Below are 9,539 nucleotides of genomic sequence, written 5' to 3' on the forward strand. Positions count from 1 at the left end.
ACCTGATTTTGATTCCTGTATGATTTTATCTTGGAGAGTCATCTAAATAATTTTTTGGCTAAATGTCTTGATCCAAACTTCTGGGATTTTTATTTTTTGTCATTTTTTTTCTTATTCCATGACTACATAAGCAGACATGTGTAAGTAAGTTATGTTTAAAATGTAGACTACTTTACCATATTCAACCGTATTTCCATGTATAGATATTATGTACACTCAAGGATGCCGCTGGGGGGGCAAAGTATTGTTGCTGACAAACATAAAGAAATCATTAAGACAAATGTATTCAAATTATTAGTAATACCACATCAGCTGTTGTAATATTTATAACAAAATATGATAATAAAACTATAATACAAAAATAATAAAACTGTTTAAACAGGTTCTGCCCCAAATATAAAATATTCTAGCTCTGCCACTGGGATTTATTGAGTATAAACTCCTGTTGTATTTCATACTAAACTTTATTTATATTGATTATGTTTTATTTTATTTATATATATTGTGTCAGTCTGTTCTTAAATGAGTTGCAAACAAAACAGGGTGTATCGTAAACACGCTAATATGACTGTCATGTAGCAGTGTTGGACTGTGTTTGTTTAAGTGTTACTAAAAAATTTAGGAGTTAGCGTAGTAGCTAATGGTGGCTAATGTTTGTTTTAGTGGTATCAGTCTTTTTTTACGTGGTGCAAACAAGGTTGGGAGCCACATGGCTAACACTTCAACATGGCTAACATAGTGTGTTACAAACTAGTTCTAGAGTTACTGTGAACGCAGTAAATCTGGTATACAACACAATTTAACTTAGTCATAAAGTGATTGAAATATATTGATATACAGACTACCATTTGCTATAAATTAATCATAGGCATAAATATGTCTAAATACAAACATGCAGCATATCTGTGTGTATACTTTATACAAACGTACACACAAATCATTTATCATATTTCATATTTTATTATCATATATATGTGTGTATATATATTTTTATCTTATCAAATAATCATTTATCATATAAAATTATATTTGTGGAAGCAAATCTTTATAGAATTGAATCTGTTTTATATTTAAATACAGAAAGAACGTTTGAACACACACCTTCCCCCGAGCCGTCACAAGTTCATAGAAAGGGTCGCGCGTCCCCTCCCCCGCTGTAGTTGGTGCTCACAGGTGCAGTCAGGAGTACATACATAGATGGCGAGGGTCTGGTTTTGTCCTTCCACCTCTTTTCACATGTTGAGGGGTTTTTATCACGCTCTTCACTGTTCAGCAGTAAATGTGATGGAAATACCTCCCATCCCATCTAAAGCTATTTCAGTCTCTGCCGACGAAAGCGGTATCACTGCTTGTGTGGGAAGAGGCGCTTCCTTCCAACAAAGCCACTGTAGAAAAAAAAAAAGTCATGAAATATGCAACAAAACCCTGTTTTACTGGCAGCAGAACTGGATCCAGAATCAATGGCATCATGTTGAATGGTGTCTTTCAAGTTCCAACACTCAAACTCGTTTATGCAACAGGACAAACTGAAGTGCTCTTTGAAGGATTTAGTTTGCACTAGTTCGAAAAATAGTTTTAGATGTTCTTTAAAAAAGTAATGATCAGTATTTGTTCTTATGCGCTATTAATTATAGTATGTTGATGTAACACAGCTTTTTTGCAGAGCAAGTCTTTTAAGAAATATGTTTTGTTAAGACGGTAATTTTACACATATTGACCATGAGGTTTGATTTCAGTTACCAAACCCTCTGAGTCCCTTTTTGAGGTCATAGGGTTGCTAGTGCCAACCCAGCTACTGTTGGGCAATGTCTGGCTACACCCTGGACAAGTTGTTGTCTGTTGCAGCGCCTCACGCTCCCACAATTAGGGACAATTTAGAGACACTGATTAACCTATGACGCATGTTTTTGGACTGTGGGAGGAAACTAGACTGCCCGGAGAAAATCTGTGCATACACTGGGATAACAGGCTAGGACTTGAACTAGGTGAGGTGAGAACACCTCTGTCTATTTCATATTCATGAAAAAGGTATAACATTCTTTCCATTTTAGTCTTTTTGCTAAAATAAGAAGACAATCCTTGTCATTCTGCCACTGTTTAGGGACCAGAGAGGGCATGGCCACCACAAGACTGTCTCACTGCCACCAGTAAGACGTTGATGCCCCATCAGAACTCCACTCGTGACTCTACTACCTAAACCAATGGTGAAGCAGCAAATTCATTATCAGGAAGTGAGACGAAGCACTGAACAGTGAACAAGCATCAAGGAAAAGTCTTGCGTAAGGTCACAATGATGCTAGAACCTTATTAAAAAAACACAGCTCCTCAATTCTTAAATGTGTCTGTCCTCAACAGTGTGTATTCAAGCGACTGCTTCCAATAAAAAGTCTTTGTTTGTTGGGCTTCTATGTTTGAAACTCTTTGGCCCAACATACAAAACGTTGAACATGCAGTGAAAGACCAGGTCAAACTTTGACCAAAAAGGCACTTGATTTGGTATTGTCATTTAGAGGACATCCTTTTTAATTTAGTGTTTGAAAATAGATCCTGGAAGAGAAGTGAATCATTATTATATAAGCTAGCAACAATCCAGTGTGACCACTGTGTGCTGAAAACACATTGAATAGCCCGCAGTGTTCTTGAACGTTCAACACATGCCCGGTGTGAATTCACAATTCCAGAATATTTACCTCAAAGATGAATAATTCCACATTTACCCCTTTCAGCTTGTTTTGCTGAAACAGTTTCCTTACATTTTCTTTTTTTTAATTTTTCAATATATCTATGAACCAGAAAGCTTAAATTGAATAGAAATAGTTTTGTGTCCTTTCTGTGGACACAAAACATCTACTTATTCCTGCTTCTAAATCTTAACATTGGACGTATTGAGGCTCAAACAACTTTGTCGCATGCTTCAGGTACTGCTAATTAGCTTAAACGAAGCACAGCTTGCTGGGACAAAGTGAATGAACAACAGCAGTAAAAACTGCTCTTCAGGACAGTGTGTTTTTACAGGGGTAGGGCATCGTAAACGACCATTGAATTGCCCATAAAAGAAACCCAGTCTCCACACCACTGACCGTTAGCTACATGACACGTGTGTGAGTCTCCTGGGCTGTATCAGAATAGGACCCTGCAGTCAGAAAAAAGTGGGAAAACGTTCCTGATTCCTGGTGTCTGTGAACGTTGGCTCAATAGAAACAACTGCCTGTCGTTGACGCCAGAGATAGTCACATTTGTGTATTGTTGAGGCCTCCAGCCAGCTGGCGTCTCCCTCATTGGCAGGCATCATGGACACAGCCCCACCTTTCCTCCTTTTAACATTCCTTTGTTTCAGCATAACATCTCCGTCTGGATGCTGTTAGATATCCACAGTCATATGCGACAGCGGCCGTTTTCTGCTGTTCTGAGGGGGCTTGCCACCTTCCTCACCTTGATAGCGGCTGCTGAGACTCTGCAGGAGAGAAGTCATTGATGTCTTTTGCCTGTGTTAAGACTTCCCAGCATTCAATTTGCTTAGACTTTCCTCCTGGGTTGCTCTTAGTCTCTCAGCATGAACGAAAGGGGGTGTGTGGTGTTTGCTGAGGAGGGTTAACTCATAGTAAGAAAGATGATGCTGTCACAACCCACTTCTATGTTCAGTTTCTCCATAGGTAGAGATTATTGTAACCAAGACTTTAGATTATATTTTATTGTCATAAAGGTATTTTGATTATTGCTCATTGGGAAATTATGAGAAACATACATCTATTGATCAAGTCTGCAAGCTAGAAGTGTGTATTGGCACCGTTCCGGTGGGTACTTGGGTTGAAGGTAGGTAGGTAAGGCTGTAAAATGGCCATAATATGGCTCATTCCCAAACAATCCTACACTCAGGATCAGGGATAGGTAACTCCAGACCTCGAGGGCTGCATTCCTGCATGTTTTCTAGCATACCCTGCTCTGGAACGTTCATTGGACAAGCCTGAACCAGCTAATCAGACATGAGTAGAGCTTGGATATCTGGAAATCATGTAGACACTGCTGCCCTCGAGGCCACATCTAGGCCTACCCCTTCGCTAGATGGCAAAAAAGTACAGGACCCATCCATTTTCTAAATTGAGTGAATTCCTTTTGGGGTCACAGGGCTGCTGGAGCCAGCTACTGTCGTGTGAAGGTGGGGTATACCCTTGACAGGTCACCAGTCGGTTGGAGTCCATAAGATGTATGATTGGGTACAATGTGTTCATCCAATCAACTCAGCTGGCCCCCAACTAAATTACCGGCTTATCCTGATGTCTTACCTGGTTATCACACATGAAAACGATAAGATCTGACACTGATGTATATTTATTCTCTTTGGAGGTTTATTTTTGTTGCGCTAACAAAGTACCAACAAGTTTTTCCACCTCTATTTATGTCCAAAGAGGTCTTTGCTTTCTGATCAAGGCTGTCAGTATTCTTAGACAGTCAGAGAGATTAACTCCTCTGATCTTTTCCAAAGCTTTTTACCTCGAGCTTGTTAGAAAATGTCAAACGGTTCAGGATAGAAGGTACAAGAAATTTGTGTCGACTTCAGAGAACACCGGCCTGACCCCACTTTAGCTAAGCTGTGCTGATCCATACATTCTTTGTGCCTGACAGCAGGCTTTTGCTGAAAACTGACATTGTATGAATGAATAAAGGAGACACGACATGGTGTTTATGAAATTGAAATCTTAATCATGAATGTCTTTATAACGACATTCATTCTGGCACCTTTTCTCTTTGCTTCCAGTTTGCTCACGTCAAACAGATGCAGACGAAGATACAGTCAGCCGATCGCAGAATTGATTTCACAAAATAAAACACGATGAAGGCTGTTTGATTGTTTGGATCTGTTTCTTTATTCAGAGATGAATTGTTCATAGGAGTTTGAAAACATTTTTTTTCTAGCAAAACAGAGAAATATGAATTTTATGCTAAATAATAATGCTGTTTTGGACCAAAATTACTCTGGGTTCAGTTGAGTAGACCAAAAAAATAATAATAACCACAGACCACATAATGATTTCAAACCGTGTGGTTATTTAAAAATGAATAAGAAATAACAAAATACCTTCAAGTGATTATATAAACATGGGGAAATTAAAACAGAAAACAAAAATAAAATAAAAACTGTGGACTTTTTTTTTTTTGGAACTAGAACAAAATTTGGTTAAATTTTACTTTGCAAGGATTCAATTTTCCTTTTTTTAAAAACAATCTTTCCGTTTAATTACCCTTTCTTTCACATTATATTACTTTTGCAGTTTACGCATACTCAAATGTTTCCACTTTAACTTTTTAAACCTGTTATTTCAGTTTGGTTCACAAAATACAATAAACAAAACATAACATTTCTTAAATCAGAACAACATTCCAAGCAAGAGTCTGTTCCATCCTTAGGCAGTTCTTTAGGTGGATCCTGGTGACTCAGCACCTTTGGAAAAGGTGAACGCAATGTTCAGTTTCTCTCCTAAAGCAACTTCTTGCCAGTTGAAAGTTATCAGAAAGTGCAAAATAAAATAAAAAACACATAAATACATAAAAATATACACATTTCAGTCATAGCATTAAAATAAATACACGTCATGCTAACACACTGCAACATAGTTTCTTACAATCTGATGCATTTTATGTGGAATTGGTTAATTTTACAGACCTGGAACCAATTTTCTGCAAAACACTCCACTCAAAAATCCGCCAGATATTTTAGCATGACTTTGGTAAACTGCACCATTTGATAGATGATTGGAGCATTATGGGTATTTTTTATGTCTACAGAAGCTACACCCAAAAGCAGGACAGCGGTGAGTTAAAAGGTAGGAGGTTTACTGTGAAGAAGCAAGGGAAGTGCAGAGTTCTTGGGAAGGCTGCAGGTAGATGGTGTCAAGAAGGAGAATCTTGGTCCTGTGTTAGATGTGGTTGGTAAGGAGAGGTAACTAGTCTTTAGGGTTTGGCATTAAACTTGGTTTGACAGTAGCTTTAGGTCGGTGTACTCGACCAGAGTAGAATAGATGAACCAACGTCGGCTCACGTTTTGCCTGATGAGGAGATGATGAACAGGTGCAGACCCAATCCTTGACACCTGACAGGTGTTGCAGTTATTACTGATAAAGTTGGACTTATCTGTCATGTCGAACCCCCTTTAAAGGCTGATATTTGCAGAAAAAAGAGGCAAAAAGAAAACACAGTTCACAAGAAAAACTTCCCATCAACTCCTATGACCAATCAGCTGTCTCTTGGTAGCTTGTGGCATTGTGGGTAGTGTGGTTCAACAATTTGATTTGACTTAAATCTTTGACTTGCCTTATTTAAAAAAAAAAAAAAGTATAAATCTTTGGTCTAAGATTTATTTTGAACAGTAGAGAAACACATTTATTCTTAACATTTTTACTTATCTTAAACGTGGTATTTTGCATATATATTTAGTAATAGACGCATATCACACACACATTCTCTTCTGACAGTTTTATAAAGGTTATGGTTTAAAAAAGCAGCTTTGTAGCTAAACCGTCTGGACTTCTGTGCATAACTAAACCCAACCTTAGCAGCTGTTTTCTGGCCATGATAACTAAATTACATTCACGACTGCCTTCTCTTTGAGAACAAAAGAAACTATTGATCTAACAATATCTTAAGCAGGTTGTCTAATCAAATTTGCTGTTCTCAGCAGCACAGGGGGCACACTTATGCGCTTCACCAGCCAGTTGACCTCTGAGTAGTTTATGCTGAACTACTTCCATTTACCTTAACCTTTAAACATACCGTTCATGGTTTAAGCAGCACAACTTCATGCTTCACAGCCTCACAGCATCATGGATGTGCAAACACTCCGTGCACTATTTGAATTCAGGATAAATACTATATAACTTATAGAATATAGGCAGTGCCGAGGGCCACAGGGTGTTGTAATCAGTACCAGATGTTCACACATTCCTACACGGTGTCTTCAGCAGAGGAAGAAAAGAGCTTTTTGATTGTTGTTGCCATTTAACACAAGGACCTCTGCTCTTTTTCTGAGACAACCGCCAGTGCCACTCACCGTTTCTCATTCTAACACCTGAGGGAAGTCATTACTGTTCTATAGAGAAAGGAATGCAAGGCTGCTCTACATTTTCTTTGCCACTGAGTTGAAAAGACAGACGTGCACGATGATTCATTATGTTTATTTTGTGCGTTGGCAACACATTTTTGACTTTTTTGGATAAAAGGCAAACAGGAAGAAACCAGGTGACAACTTTTAAAATCTTGAAAGGGACTCATTTGAATGAGCAGCCAGTTGTAAAGTGTAGAGAGACAAGTCAGCAAAATAAATCCTAATAACACAAAATGACAAAAAAAGCAAACCAAGCAAAAATGAAAGCATTTGTTTCACTTTTATTGAATTACTCAAATTTAATTTGTTAATTTTTACATTTAATCATTTAAAAACCAAAATTTGCTTGTAATTCTAATATTCCGCCACATCTGTATCGCTAAATAATGATCCATCCGTTTGTGTAAAATTTAAAAGATGTGCATTAAAAGACAACTATTTAAAGTTTTTATTAAAGTTTATATTAAAGTGGTCAAGCTTTTATTTTGTTATTTTAAATAGTGGAGTCAAATCATCCTGGTAATCGCAATTAATTAATTACAGACAAATTAACTTTTTTTTTTTAATCACATTATTCTAATCTAATCTAAACCTGATGTTTTTTTTCTTGTGTTTTGTTTTTACTTAGTTGTTTGAGATTGAAAAAAAAAACTCTTGTTAGTGTAAAAGTACATGTTGGAAATCTGTTATATTACAAGAACTTCATAAATTCCGTTTTTTAGCTGTAATTTGATCTTTTACTGTGCCACAATGTCGTGAATTTTAATGAAAATATATAAAAATAAAGCATTTACAGCAATTATTAGGTTAATTGAATTAATCAATTACAGTTCATGATTAATTTATTAGTCGCATGACAGCACCAATTTTAATGTTTTTGTTTTTGCTTATGTTATTTTTTTGAAAGACAATGTCAATGGTACGACTTGAAAACTTTTTTTTCTCTTTTTTTTTTTCCCAAATTCAAAATTAGAGATCATGTTGTGTTTGGAATTATTTTATTAAAACATCCTTCAAATGACTAAATCTCCATGTTTTCAAACCCTTAATAAGTCGGGGTGAACCATTGTCTCCCATTTTCAGGGACATGTGGTTTGGGGAAAGGAGGTGAGGCATCAATACATGTAAATTAATAATAAAATAAATGCGTCCTCTGATCTGTTCTCTAAGTTAAATGATTCTAACCATTTTAAACATTCTTATAACCAAAAAATTTTGCATATTTAAATTTTAATAGCAGTGTAGGTTATGAGGTGAGCCAGTAATATTGAGAACTTTTTTTTTTTCATTTTCGAAAATAAATCTAAAGAAATACTTTGAGGAAATGTTTGTTTTTCTTCTACACATATCGTTTTTCCTACAGAAATCAATTTTTTTTTTGTTATAAAAGTTTGATTTTTGTTGCACAGCTTGTTATCTGTTTCCTCAAGAACATCGCAGGATAAATAATACTACATTGTCTTTGTACAGTTTCTGCAAAGGTGATTTTATATATATATATATATTGGTTCCAGCGAACATCTTGTGTATTTCATATAAGTCCTCCTATAAGCCTCTTTTGCTCCTGTGGCTTCTTGTCACAAAGAATCAGATTCAACAGGACACTGTTATATCTCCAGGGAATTACAAGAAAAAAAGTGGAAACCTGTAGACGGAGAGTCATGCCTGCTGTCTTCATTTCTATTTGTACAACAACAAAGAGTTCTGTCTGTTTAGTGTTCATGGAGGACAAAGAGCCAAAGTTTAAAGGTAAAAGGTAAAATTAGGGCTTTTCTGCTCACCTATGGTTACATCGGTCCCAAGAGAAAGTTAGAAACATTAGAGCCATTTTTCTTAAAGTATTCCCTACTGGTTATATTAGTACAGCTTTGGATGGATTTAGAAAAATTACAACTAAAAAAGAAATGTTGTTTGAGCCCTATGTTGTGGGGAAAACTCGTGAACCTTGCCAGGATTCTGCTGAAAAAATGGTTGATTGTCGCACTAGTGATGGAAAAGTTTACTAATTGTGTGCTTTTCTGCGTATTTAATGGGAAAAGGTAATTACATCACATCTAACCCTCCAATTGTTAGGCCATGTGAAGCTTTAGTGGTGTCCAAACTTGTTCTTTTAAGGAGAAGGCATAGGGTCATAGGCGGGACTATCCCTCCGCCTGTAGGGTTATTCATGTCGTATATAACCCTTCACGAAGATATGTGCTGTTTTTCTATGACCTTTAAAAGTTATGAAATGGATGTTGTGTATTTTCTGAGTGCTGGCAGCTACACGCTAACGTAGAGGTCTGGCGACTTTTGATGATGTCATCGGGTGTTAGTAACGTTATATCTAGGGGTAGAGGAAGATTTCGGATTCCACCCTAGTCCGAGTCAACATTTCTGTGGCAACCACTCTTGCCAACAAGAGAGCCTGTTTGAAGTCCAGACCTCTACCACTTGAAAG

The sequence above is a fragment of the Oryzias melastigma genome, linkage group LG23 (assembly GCF_002922805.2).
Source record: "Oryzias melastigma strain HK-1 linkage group LG23, ASM292280v2, whole genome shotgun sequence".
Taxonomy (NCBI): Eukaryota; Metazoa; Chordata; class Actinopteri; order Beloniformes; family Adrianichthyidae; genus Oryzias; species Oryzias melastigma.